Source organism: Ptiloglossa arizonensis, chromosome 2, assembly GCF_051014685.1.
Source record: "Ptiloglossa arizonensis isolate GNS036 chromosome 2, iyPtiAriz1_principal, whole genome shotgun sequence".
NCBI classification, from domain to species: Eukaryota; Metazoa; Arthropoda; class Insecta; order Hymenoptera; family Colletidae; genus Ptiloglossa; species Ptiloglossa arizonensis.
Genome location: NC_135049.1, coordinates 31,417,914 through 31,432,129, shown reverse-complemented (window position 1 = coordinate 31,432,129; position 14,216 = coordinate 31,417,914). Strand labels below are relative to the sequence as shown.

Here is a 14,216-nt window from a genome sequence, read left to right as displayed (position 1 = left end):
CACCCCCCGTGGTCCCGCGGATCGAGCGAGGGGCGAACCGAGTCCCGCGAGGTCCTCTCACTTTCGCTCTCCGGAGAAAGTCTGGCCGTCGTCGCCGACACCGGCCGCCTACCCTCCCCTCTCCTCTCCTCTCCTCTACTCTCCTCTACTCTCCTCTCCTCTCCGCTTACCGACAACAACCTCCCTCTACCTCCGGGGACCCCCCCGAACGCCACCGACCGCCATCCGGAGAACAACCCTGCCCCCGCCCGATACTCCTCGCCTCCGTATCTTAGGTCCTTCCTAAGTCGCCCCTGACTTCGCAAAAGCGCTTACATTGCACTCGCCAAGGCGAGCACGACTCTCCTAGCATCGGTTCGCGCGAGCGCGAGCGCGACGAGGAGGACCGGAGTGTACGCCGGAACGAGGAGAAAGAACGAGAAAGGGAGAAGAACACGGCCCGCACCGAGACGGTGACGGAGACGCAAGGGGGACAGAGGTTCTTCCCTCCGTCCCCGTTCTCCGTCTCCCTACCTACCTAACTCCCTCCCTCCCTCCCTCCCTCCCTCCCTCTCGAGCACTTGTGCACTTCTTCTACGGTGTGCTCTCGAGCCGACGGGGGTTAATGCACTCCTAGAGCAAGCCATAACCTTAAGCCGGGGCCCCGAGAGAAGCGCGGGAATCTCGACGTGGTCGGACGCGCCGGCCGAGACCGCGCGATGTTTACGGAATCGGTGTGATCGATAATCGCCCCGACCGGAACACGCGCGCCGTGCCGCGTTTTACGCAACACGGGGTTGCGCGGACGTCGAATCCGTACGGCCGCGGGACGTCCACTCACCGCGACGCGGAATTTAACCGTCGACCCTCTTTCACCACCACCACCGGGGTGGACTCATCGATCGTTTCTCCTGCGAGACGAAAACGCGGAACACGCTCCGCTCCGTGAACGAAATCGCGTACAAACCGAGCAACGACCGGTGGACGTATCGCTCGGTTGGCTGCTCGACGCCCGATTTCTCTTTCGGTTTTTCTCGGAAATTCGACAAACAACGGATATCCATTACGATCTGCATCAGCGTACTACACGGGCTACGCCCGCGATAAAGAACCCTCGTCGGTTTATTTGCCGCGAGAAACGCTCGCGCGTCAACGACACCGTCGAACGCGTTACGCGCATCGAGATTTGTCGTTTTACCGCGCGATCGACCACCAATTCGCTCGCTCGCGTTTCTTTCGGTTTGTTTCGCGTTCGTAGAGGACTCTGGGGAATTCTTGCAAGATAACGCTCGTTCCGTGCGCGCTCGGAGCTCTCGAGTGGGTATCGAGCCGCTTTCCAACCGCGGCCGAGTTAACGTCGGGGAAGTGCTCGGGACCCTTCGCGAGGGATTCTCCGCGAGTAAGATCCGCGTCGTCTTTCCCCGATTCGTCTCCAGGTTACCGCGTCTCTGCGCGTTTCCCGGTGATACGCGAGCGAAAAAGTACCACGGACGCAGCGACGGTCACCGAGATTCGTGTACGCGAAACCTTGGGGCTCGTTGTCTGGTAGCGATAATTGGACGTACTTGGCTACGGTTTCGCGTACGCGCGCGCGTGTGGTGCCGCGCTGTTCGTCGCGAGCGCGCGCAACGTCGCCGAACGGAGAGAATAGTTTATACATCTCGCGTCTCTGTCGCGACGTCTCGCTCGTTCGCGCTAGACGATAGACCGTTGAGGCATACGACGGTCCAGGGCCGACAGGCGAGCGCCTTGGAGGCGTAATGACGATCGTAGAAACTCTCGAGGCCGGTCCACGAGGGCCGAGGAGTTTTATGAATGCGCGAACGCGATAGAAGACTCGAAGAAAGACGCGGAGAGACATCGATATCGCGCGCGGGTATCGGATTTTACGCTGCCTCCGATGTAAAATCCAACGAGTCGAACGCTCGCGATAACGGCAATCTATCGAGATAAATTCGTTCGGAATTTTTCACCGGGTATCGACCGACTCGGGCGAGATTCGATCGCTTCCCGGCCGAACCGGGGCATCGATTTTCGGTGACCGAACGACGCCGCACGCTTCCGCCGAAACGAGATCGTCGATTCGAGATCGTCGTATCGATCGACCGACCGACCGATCTCGTTACGATCGGAGACACACCGTGGCCGCGTTCCTCGCGAGAGAGAGCGCGCGGGAGCGTGACGCGCACGCGCACGCGCTCATCGGTTCGAGGGATTTCGCAATATCGCGTCACTCGTCGATGACGAGTCGCTTCCAAAATATTTACCTAAAAACAACGATGTCGATACTCCTGTGTATTTTAACGGCGTTGCAACACAATTTGCAGTCCATAAACAAGCCAAGGTCGGGGCAAATTCAAACGAAACGGGAGAGCGAGACCGTGGCGGAAAATTCCGGATCGCGGTGTCCTCGAATTTGAACGATAACGAGCGAGAAATAGAGGAGATTACGGCGCACTATGAACCAACGGGTAAACTTCGTTCCTAAACGAATCGTCGATCTTTATCTAGTCGACGACTACGCCTGCTTAAAACCAACAATGGCATCGCGAGCTTAATGCGCCGCGCCGGAGATAAAGCCGAAGTACCGCGTTGCACGTGTGACTTTATGCAAAGTAAGTTTGTCGGTCGATGACGAAAGGTGTCCTTAAACGGTTGCTTCGAACTTCGACGACGACTACGACGACGACTACGACAACGACGACCGCGACCACGATCACGATCACGGCTCTCGATTTCGCTTTTCATCGCGCAACGACGAAACTCCGAAACAAAGATACACCGGTGCCGATTCCTTTACTCTTTTCTTTTTTTCATTTTCCCCTCGATTTTCTTTCTTCCAGTAACCGAGTCGCTTTTCCACCTTTGTTCGACGCGAAATTATCGAATCGCAGCGGCGCGGAACTTGCGTCAGTTTCGCCAGATTGGAGGTCGGTAAACAACGGAGCTCGGCTCGCAACCAGGGAATTACGACTCGCTGTGTACGGCGAGGTGACGCGCGTAACGGAAAAACTTTGGAATCTAAGCTCGGCCAAATTGGTTTCGTTTTCCCTTCGGCGAATCAACGCGACCGTTTCGATCGTCTCTCTCGATTGTTCCCGCGACGAGACATTGTTCTTTTCTTTTTTCTTCTCCGCGCGCTTCTCCGTTCGAGCGGCGGATACTCGCGCGCAAAATTCGTGCACGGCGCGCTTCCACCGTCTCGTCCAGCGGGTCCAAGTGTTGAAAATAACCTCTTAAACGTCCCTGACGAGGTGGGAATGTTGAGTTCGCCGGCGAACACAGCGTCGCGCTAGTGATTTGCACTTCCTAGTCGCGGCTCGTACGCACCAATACACGCTCGAGTTCGCGCATTCTCCGCGCAATATGCGCACGCGCACGCGCGCTCGCGCTCGCGCTCGAGCTCGCGCCCGCACACCGTGGCACCGGTGCAGAGAGCGCGGGGGGGTTTCGCGAACGGTCGCGCGAGCGCGTCTCTCTCGTTGTGTCCGTGTAAAACTAACAATAATAATAAGGTTGAGTCATGTGGGGCCTTCGAGAGCAAAGAAGGGCCTTGATTTGTGCCCCGGGCAAGGCAAAGATCTCGCGTCGCTCCGTCGGCCGATCGTTTCTCTCCTTCCTCGATTCGACTCGTGCTTTTTTGGAGCTCCTCGCTCCACGGTGCCCGGGGAACTCCGCGTCGCGCAGAAACACGACTCGAGGGCAAGCGGATCGTGAAACGCGTACTGAAATCGACGTAGATTCCGAATAACCGCCGAGGCCTTCTGCGTACACGCCGGAGCTAGGAATTCGTCGAGGGATCGAAACTATCCGTGTATTTGCATTCTTTTTCCTTTTTTTTCATTTTTCTTTCTTTCCGAGTTTTCTTCGGTCGGTCGACGATCGATTTTCAAACGCGAGGAAAATCGAATCTCGATTCTATGCGTGTCGATGCAACCGTAGTTCAACGATTTCGGTAACAAAAGCAACGATCGAGTTCCGCAACAGGGCCAATTCCACGAACGAACCGAACGGTCGGTTTCTTCCATCTTTGCGTTTTCTCCGACTCGAAGCCACTAAAAATAGATTTCTAAACGATCGTTACGGATATCGTAAGCCAACCGCGTACAGGTAAACACCTGCGCTCGGTGCGCACAGAGCGTGAACAAATTTGAAGAGATTCTTAGTCCGCGTTCGTGCAACACCGTGATGTAAATGAATTCCGAAGATTTGAAGAATCGAGCCGGGAATAGAATCCCGGGCGTAGCGATCCATTTCTTCTATCTTCGAGTTTTCTCCGACGTTTAACCAACTAAATATAGATCTCCGAACGATCGTTACCGGTATCGTAAGCGAACCGCGTGCAGGTAAACACCTGCGTTCGATGCACGCGAAGCGTGAAAAAAAAATTAAAGATTCTTAAACCGCGTTTGCACGACTACCGTCCGTAAAGTAAATAAACCACGAGAATTTAACGGAGAAACGTTTCGAGGAGAAACAACGCCGCGATTTCCGCTTAAAAATCTATCGAATGGAGAACGGTATCGATCGACGACTCTTTCTCGAAATTTCTTCTCTTCCCTCGTGCAACGAACGTGTTCGCGAACGATAGTTGAACGATTCGCGTTAAATGTCCACGGTGGTCGACGTATCCGTATTTTTGTCTCGAAACGTTCACGTTTTGTCTCGTGCACGGCCACCTCGAGACCAATGGATCTCGAGCATTGTTTCGTTCCGTTGTGTCGTCATCGGCGTTCGTTCGACGATTTGTTCCCTTGGTCTGTGGCTTCGACTGGAACTGTTCTCGCGCCGAAAGAGATACGAGCGGTATAAAGCCACAGGTACGGAGAGGCGAAAAAAGCTTCGAAAGTTTCATCGGAGCCTCGTTCGCGGACGAACGTTATCGGTAAAACGGGACAGCTTCCTTCTCGAAGGCGACGGACACTTTTCAACGTGCTCGATGGACGCCTCGATGGAACGCCGACGATCCACAAAGAAAGACGCGTTCTCTTTTTTATTTTGTTTTCCTCTCTCCTTTTTTTTTTTCTTTTTCTAGAAATCCACGCCCGGTGGAACGAGGGCCTGACAATTCCACCGTGCGCGACAAACCCTGTCACGTCGGTTTGACTGGCCAACAATCGAGCACGATTCGCGGGGACGATCGGCCGTGATTTCGATCCGTCGTCGAATTCGACGAGCCTTTCTTCTCGCTGCTTTCGGGAAACCACGGGACGCGTTCGACGCGAGGATCGTTCGCTTCGGTCGTCGAATCGAATCACGATCGTATCCGAAAACGGCTCCACCCTGCGTTCCTCACGTTTTCGAACTTTGTTTCGTATCGAAAAAAGGGGATGGAACGAGCAACCCCGAATCTTCTCGAACGCACCGACCGAATTCTTCGTCTCGGTTCGTAATTACGCCACGTCCGAGCCGAGTTATTATTGGCGCGTAAACGCGTTATCATCGTTATTAAATAACAAATTTGTCTCGCCGCAAATGGCTCGATCCGCGCGCGTAACGTCGCGAGGTGACAGCAACGTCGACCGGTAAAAAAGTCGCGAGATTATCCCGCGGCTTGTCTCGCAAATATCACCGGTGAGGAACGATGCACCGATCCCCGTTCTAATTACCGTGTTTACGACGTATTTTGTAACGTTTTCCACGCAATTATGTAAATACGCGATAAGTATCGTTAATAACTAAACGATTTCAATTATTCAGTACCGCGGTCGCAGCTATCGGCGTCGCGCCGCTCTGAATCGCTGGCAGCGGTGAAGCGGTTCGACGAGTGTACAAAGATCGATAGACGACCGTGTTGCGAATGGAACAGCGGACGGAACCGAGCTAAGTGACGCGCGGAACACGTGGCTCTTTCTCCCGATCTTGTAAAAGTAAATCGCGCGCGCCTGTAACGAGACCCGGACGAACCGACGCCTCGAGAAACCCGATTATCCGACCGCAGAGGGGAAACCGAATATGCGCCCAACAATCGCCCCCAACAATCGTACCCATCCGTACGCGCGTTTAACCAACAATTATCCACCTTTGAAATTCCTTGGGAGGACGAAATACGCTCGAGTTTCTCCAGAAGCGCGTTTAACGAACAATTATCCATCTTTGAAATTCCGTGGGAGGACGAAATACGCTCGAGTTTCTCTAGAAGGGTGTTTAACGAACAATTATCCAGCTTTGAAATTCCATAGGAGGATGAGGTGTGTTCGAGTTTCCCCAGAAGCGCGTTTAACGAACAATTATCCATCTTTGAAATTCCGCGGGAGGACGAAATACCATCAAGTTCCCCCAGAAGCGCGTTTAACGAACAATTATCCATCTTTGAAGATGGATATCCATCGTTGCCCGCTACTAGCGGACTCCATTCCGGGGGAGGACGAAGTGCGCTCGAGTTTCTCCAGAAGCGCGTTTAACGAATAATCATCCATCTTTGAAATTCCGTGGGAGGACGAGGTACACTCGAGTTTCCCCAGAAGCGCGTTTAACGAACAATTATCCACCTTTGAAATTCCGTGGAGGACGAAATACGCTCGAGTTTCCCCAGAAGCGCGTTTAACGAACAATTATCCATCTTTGAAATTCCATAGGAGGATGAGGTACATCTCGAGTTCGATGCGTCGAGTAGACGATCTCGACTCCGTAGGAATCGCATCCCGCCGGAGAACACGAAGAGCCGCTTCGGGGTTAGCGGCGAGGAACGCGCGGAAAGAAACGAAGCGTGCACATTTACGTACCACGGAAATAAATAGGACTCGTAAACGTCGGAACGATTCCGATCCCGTTTACGCGTAAAAATAGCCCGCCGCTTCCGATATAACTTTTTCATTGTGAACTCTTCTACTTTGTTGCTTCGCGCGCTGCGCGTTTCCTGTGCCGATGGAACCGGTTTAGAAACGAGCGTCGTCCGGAACGACGATTCCGCCGCGTTTGCTCTCGTTCGCGCGAATTTCGGCGCACCGGACGTTCCGATCCCGAACGTTGACCGACGCTCTCGAAAAATGACCCATTTCTCTCGAAAGACAGTTCAATCGCGGCAATTCGAGAATAATGTACACGCAACGAATGTCGCGAACGACCGGGCCGAACCGATGCGACGTAAAACGAAGAGAAGATAACTCGACCGAAATAACCGTCGCGATGCACGATAACAATAATCGCGTCGAATCGAAAGGAAACGTTTCGAAGAAATTCGCAATCGTTGCGACGCTCGAACTCGAGGGGAAACACCGTACTTCGGTACGAAGAGAACGTCGGAGTTTCTCGAACGGGATCGAATCGAATTGGAATCTTTCGAAACTGGAGAAAGAGGCGCGAGATTCGATCGACGCGTTCGCGTGTACGAGAACGAGGTACGGGGTTTCGAATTTTGAGGCGTCGCGTGGAGCACAAGTCTTTGGTCACCGATGGAAAGGATGGTCTCGAGAAAGACGAGACGGGAACGCGCGTGCGAAAAACGGTCGGTTGGAAGTAGCTTGCGGTCTCGGTGACGTCGCCGTGCGATATCCTGATCGCGAACAGACCGCGGCGGAGGAGAGGGAAACAAGAATGGAACCGCTGAAAGAAACGCGGGAGTTGAGTCGAACGCGGTGTAGATAGTGTTACTCGGCTAGCGGCCTTCCAAGCTCGCACAGCCTTCCGTTTTTATCGCGCTAGCGAGCGGTCGCGTTAGCGTTGCCCGCTACTGGCGCTCGCAAGGGCTTCGAGAGTGCCAAGTTAAACGATCTCTCACCGATGGACGAGCCGTGACATCACCCCGCGACGGGATCGCCCGCTAGAATTCCGTGCACGCTTTCCCCGTAGATCTATTTCCACCTTCGGATACATATTCTCGGACGTTCTCGCCGCGGAGCTTCGACGCGCGTTGATAACCGTCCAGGAGGAACCGAACGATCGAGATCGTACGGGAAACTTCACGATCGATCGTCGCGAAGCGTCTCGCTCGTTTCTCTACCCCTTTTTTGGCAAGATTCTTCGAGTCGAGGATAATTTCGGTCGAACGGTTGCGCAACGAAAACCGAGAAGCAACGAATCGCGAACCCGACGAATCCATGCGAACGTACAAACTCGCGCGAAAGTCTAGATAACGAAGAACGTCGCGACTCGGCGAACGACCGTCCGTCCACGTGCCAGAACGCGGTCGTAATAGTTAAATTACCGGTTCGGTAACGAATACTTGTTCTTTTTCGTAACGCGGAGAGTCAACACTCTCGACGACGCGCGATCCCATCACCGCGCGCGCGTCCTTCGAAAAGTGTACGCGTTCGATGCATCGGACGCCGATGCGTGTCGTTAATTTATTATCTTTACTCGCCGGAGTAGTGTGTTATTTCATCGTTGACGAAGTTTTATTTTCCTCGCGTGTTTCAAATCTCACGACACACGGCCACCACCACCACCACCACCACCGCCGCCAATAACGCTCGGTGCCGTTCGCTTTAACGGGCTTGCGCGCACTTAATCGTACATTCTGCTGTTTTGAAGGTAAACCGTTCCAAGGTGAGCTAAACTCAGCCGGGGAATAATTGTTTAATCGACGTAACAATAACATTTGATTCGGCATTATTCTTGCTCCGTGCGGGTCGCGCGCGCTAAAGACACCGCCAGAAACGTTCTTAATTGGACGCCTGAAGCAACACCGCGTACCGAATATTCGTCGAATGGAAAAATCGATCGTTCGAGCGTCCTTTTCGCGGTTACGTGCGACGATTCGAAATATCGCGCGAAAAGAGAAACGATATCTTCGATGTAAATCGATCGAAAGCGGGATCGCGGGATCGCTACGTTTCCGCGTCGAGTAAAGACGTTTTCTCGATCGGATCCCGATGCCGGTTTCACTCGTCCACCGTGCGAGGAATTTTCGTTTTCTCGTTAGGTTTTCGATACCCTTGACCATGACCGCGTTTTTCGTGGCCTTAGAGGCGACCTACCTACACAGGGCGATCGTTCTCGGTGTTACGTCAGCCGAGCAGGGCACGAGGGGCCCTGCTCGAGAAAGGTTAGGTCCAGTCTACGAGCTACGGTGTGTCCGCGATACTCGAAGGTCGTCGGCACGTATGAACGAGCAGAGGCGGATATGTTCGAAAACCATGGAGGGGACACGGCGGGCAACGGTGGAGGGGTAGGGCCAGGTGAGGACCCCCTCCCCGAACTTGCCAATACCCGAGAGAGTCAAGGCTCTGGCCCAATTTGGGTTCGTAGACCTAGCCGGACGATAGGTCGCGCGCGTACGATCGCTCGTTTTTTTTTTTCGTTCCTTTTTTTTTCTTTCCCTCTCGTTCTTCGGCTTCTTCTCTCGGTCTAAGGTCATTTACTTTTACCGGGCCACCTTCGAGCCTTGGATCCCCCTTGTCCTTAAGTTAGCGGCGTTCGAGCGAGGAAAAGGAGAATCGTTGCTCGCGGAACGAGATGGAAACGACGACAACGACGACGACGACGACGACGACGACGATGTTCGCGTTCCCGTGTCGCCGGGCCAGGTGCAGGATCATCGTCGGCACGTTCGACCTATATATTTCGACATTCCGGTGCCCTTCGAGCGCGAGGTACGCGGACCGTTTGTTAAACAATAAATCCATGCCGCAACGACACGGACGACACGGTGGATTCCGGGGCCGATCGATCGGTTTCCTTGCACGGACGAAAAAATAATAACATCGATCGGGAACGAGCGAGAGCCGACGTCGCGGCACGTTCCGCGTACGTCGTCGCGGGCCAGCACCATTATTTTTGGATGTCGCTTATACGCAACGAACGACCGCGGCCCGCGCGAAAACGTAAACACAGATGCAGGCCTCGCTCTTGAAAGCCAGACGCGTTACGTACGCCGCGCGATCTTATCGAAGAGTCGCGTAACCGGTGTCGTACGAAAACAAAAAGTTCGGGAGACGAGGAAAAAAACCGATCGATACACGCGCGAGGAGGAACGAGTCGAGCCGATCGATCGCGCGGGGTTGATACCGTCTCCGGCCGCGCGAAAATATTACCAACGCTCGCGATCGAACCTCCCGACGTACCAACCAGGGAAAATCGTGATCCGAGACCGATCGGGTCCCCACAGACCCTACGAGAGTCATCCCCCCTCGATCCCATCGTCCTTCGATGTTTCGCGGCACACGGTATTCCCTTGTATGTTTCACGGTCGATCGTATATCGTCGAGCTTTTTAAAATATCGCTCCGAGTTATGCAATACGTATACGATCCAATACGATTATACGCGCGTACCTATATAACATCGTTCCTACTGTCCCGCGGTGTACAATTTTGTCGTTGGTTAATTTCCCGAAGCGAAATTATTCTCGAAAGGATATATATAAATACCGCGGCGGACGATTCTCGAGTAAACTCTTCTCGCGAGAAGACACGTAAATCGGGTTTACTCGGTTCGTCTCGTTGGAAATTGAAAGAACCGCACTGGAGACTTCTGGTCGTACGAGTGTCGAACCTCGTCGAATCTATATCAGTTTCAACGAAACTTTGGAAACGGACAAAGGTGGAGATTTGTATGAACGCGGAGAAGGAAGAGTAACGTCGAAGAGGAAAACGCGGGCGATTCGAGAGACGCGATCGCGTCGGAACGGAAGGTGGTAGGAGAGATTGGTGTGCTCCACGTGGTACCGAACTTCAGGGACGTTGGTTTATATGGGGCGCGAGGCTACGGGGCCCTTATAGCGCACCGGCATCTCAATATTTATCGAACGTATAGCGCCGCTATACCAAACACACGAAGCGGACGGTTTTGGCCCTCGGCCCTGGGTGCCGCGAAGGTCACCCCAGCCGTAACCGGTCGCGCGCTAAAGAATTAGAGAACGCGAGAGAGAAGTTACGGGCGCGAATCGCGCGATACTATAAACCTCTTAACTATATTAGAGAGAGTAGCAAAGTCTTTCTGAGTCGAAGCCAACCGCGGCTACGGTGGGGGGAACCGAAAGACGGAGAGAAAAATGAAAGACGGAGATACCCGAGGGCCGAAGGTTGGCCTAGGCTGAAAATACTTGAACGAAATATAGTTGCGTCTTATTTCAGCGCGTGTGGGTACGTGCACAAGTGCATACGCCCGCCGATGCGTATTCCGCGATTCGTCTGTTTACATGGCTCATCCGTGCATGCAACGCCGTGAAATTACGATGCAGCCGCGACCGATGCCGTACGTCGCACGGCTGGCGATCGAGTTTTACCGCTTTCCGGTAAAATTGACCCGAACGATCTTGCGAGCATTTCGTCCGAGAGTTGCACGATCGTCCCTCCACGGGGGCGTGATTTTCCTGTATCCGTCTCGCGAACGATACACGCGGGTTAATCGAATAATTTACAAGCGCGGGTAACGAGTACGCGACGACCGACCGCGATCGATACCGAAAATATACGCGAAATCGTACCGTACGGATTGTTTCGTTTCAGAGAAGGAGGAGAAGGAATGGCGGGACAGTGTTCGTTTCGTACGGTGGAATCGATTCCACGTACGCGTACGTGCCACGGTGCGTTACGATAATTTTATATAATCGTAGACAATAGTAACGCGAACTACGCTCTCGCTGGAACGACCGAGAGGAAGGGTGCGCGCCGAGAGAAAGGTATCGATTCGTAAAACACTATTTACAATTGCGTTCGTAAAGTGACCGTAGAAAACCGAGGCGTACACCATAGAATTTAATCGTTTTTATGTAAACCGATCTATCTGGTGGTATACCGAACCATAATGCGTGATCACTTCCTAGATCGTATGCGATTACCGTCCGGTTGCTCATTTTCACCCCAGACGTGCGAGCCACCACCACCACCGCCACCACCACCGCCGCTCGCCGAGATTCACTTTTACCCGGAGAAAAGATTCTGGTTAGGTAATCCCACCTAGTCGTTCGATCGCGACGCTTTCGTTAGATGGCCATTATTAGTTCGTGGCCTCGGTTTCAGCGTTTGTCGCACGTGCTCGTCGTTTAAATATTTTAATCCGCTCCGCGAATATTCGATTAATCGGTCGCCCGAATAGCCTCTCTATGGTTCCGGTTGACCGAACTTTGATTCGAACGCGATGCGACTCGTTTGAAAACGATTACACATTTTTCCCCCCTCCGTCGACGTTACGGAGCGATCCACCCTGCACGAATCGACGAATTTGGAAATATCGCAAAGATCGAAGCGAACGCGTTTTCCAAAGAACGAACGAAAGGCGATCGAAACGTTTCCTGGACGATTCGATTTAATTCGATCGTTACCCGTATGTCCGTCTACGAATAAGTCGATCGTTCGACAGAGTACACGATCGGTTATCGAAATCTCGAAAACGGAGACGCGTAGGCGGCATTCGAACGCGTTTGACTTTCCCGCCATGTTCAATCGACGCCGATAATGGAAGTCGAGCGTACCCTTTCGATCGTCGTTTGCCGCGTTCTTTCGTTCGACTTTGTTCAACGACGAAAAATCGTGGAAATCGTTAGCAGCGATCGTCGCCGAGATTGCCCTTACCTGCTCGCAGCGGTTCAAGATGTCCGATGTATATACGGAAACGTAAACGCCACGGACGGTCCGAACGTATTCCCCCGAAACACCAATTTTTTCTTTCGCACTCACTCCGTAACGACAGTTCCGTGTATCCTAGTTTCTCCTTTCGTCTCGCTTTCTGTCTCTCCACTGCGACGTGTGTACTGCACTTTTTTCTTCGAGTCACCGAAAATGTAAACAAACTCGTCGTTCGAGCGCGCGCGCACGATGACCGCCAGCCACCTTCGACACAGTGCACCGAAACAACGGAAGAAAAAAAGCAAAACAAAACGTTCTACCGCGACGAACTCGCGTCGTGCGCGATACCGAGCCACGTTACGTCTTCGATTGGCGAGCGCGTGCACATGTACGACCGACGCACTCGTAACTGTCCTCGGTTCCCGTTGAAAAAAAGTTTCGTCTTCGATCCGCTAATGGCGGTTCTGCACAACCAACGACCGTTCTTGCTCGACCGATCGAGGAATCGAGGGTATCCTCGCACGCACCGAAAGCGCTACGAATCGTTAGCGTCCAATCGGCACGACGCCGCGGCGATATCGCGCAAACGAGAATCGAATCAAAATCGAATCCGGTCGGCGAGAGACGCGCGCAGTCTTCGAGAGTTCCTCGGCCGCGGGAAATTCAGGAAGCTCGCGCGGCCGCTAATGGTGGCCGATTATGCTCGCGATGCTTCGCGGTTTTGCGTGCTTTTTTTTCGCTCGTCCCGACTCTCTCCGAGGATCCTTTCTCCGTTTACCCAGACGGGCCTCGCATCCGAAGGGGAGAAGACGAGTCGCGTGACACGAGGCGGTACAACAACAAGTCTTTGGCCGAAGCGCGAAGGAACACTGAACGTAACGCGCGAGCGGCGAGCCTCGGTTTGCCTAGCCTAGCCGCCACTAAACGCCACTATCCTAGGTTAGACACGCTCGCGACACTCTCCCTCCTCCTCCCCCCCGGGCGCCCTCCCTCTCCGCGCTCGCGCTTCTTTCTCTTTCGCGCTCGGTCGCTGCGTCTTTCACGCTCTCTCTGTCCGTCCTGCTCTCACCTCACGATCTTGCGTCTTTCTCGGACTCTAGCGATCTATGTACATAGAGTACGGGGGGTACACACGCCGTGTGGATTCGGAGCGGGCGAGTGGTGGGGGTTCGTAAGGCCATAGCCACGGCCACCGAGTCGCACACTCTCGTAGAGAGCAGGCGCATGCACGCACGTACACACGCCGCTCGCGGCATACTAGCCCGCGTTGTCGCTCTGCTTCTCGCGTGTGCGCGCTCGCGCACACACGATCCTAGCTCTAGACCGCTTCGTCGAGATCTCGTGTAACGTCCGTATTGCTGTCGCGCGGAAGCTTTTCGCCGGACTGTTTTACAGGGTGTGTCAAAATTGGTGCTACGCTCCGAAAACGGCCGATTTCTCTCTCGAAAATTATTCAGCGGGAACCGTGAACAAAAATTTCCAAACCGGACGAAACGCGCGCCTCTCTCGTGCATCCGAAACCGATCGTCTCGATAACGCGGTCTTGATTCTTTTTTCTTTTCTTTTATTCCACGGTGCGTTCGCGGTACGTTGTTCGCATTTAATGCGCGTCGAGACGCGTTCCATTCGACCCGAATTTTACGACTTTCGAAGATGATTCGTCGATTCGAATTCCTCGCAAGAAAGTTAGCCGAATTAAAACGGAATATTTCGTACGAATCGCGAACAAGCCAAGACACTCCATTCTGACGAGTCTCCTCCGCATACTACGGTCGACTGTAAACGCGAG

General features: G+C 53.6%; 1 protein-coding gene across 2 annotated transcripts in view; it reads right to left on the bottom strand.

Annotated features, from left to right (window-relative positions):
* Eip74ef (Ecdysone-induced protein E74) overlaps positions 1 to 13,381 on the bottom strand; it is a 150,978-nt gene extending 137,597 nt beyond the window's left edge. For both annotated transcript variants that reach the window (XM_076305109.1, XM_076305111.1), the window contains exon 1: positions 12,434 to 13,381. The gene's annotated coding sequence lies outside the window, so the exon portion shown is untranslated. The remainder of the gene's footprint in view (positions 1 to 12,433) is intronic.
* Between the last annotated feature and the right edge of the window lie 835 nt (positions 13,382 to 14,216).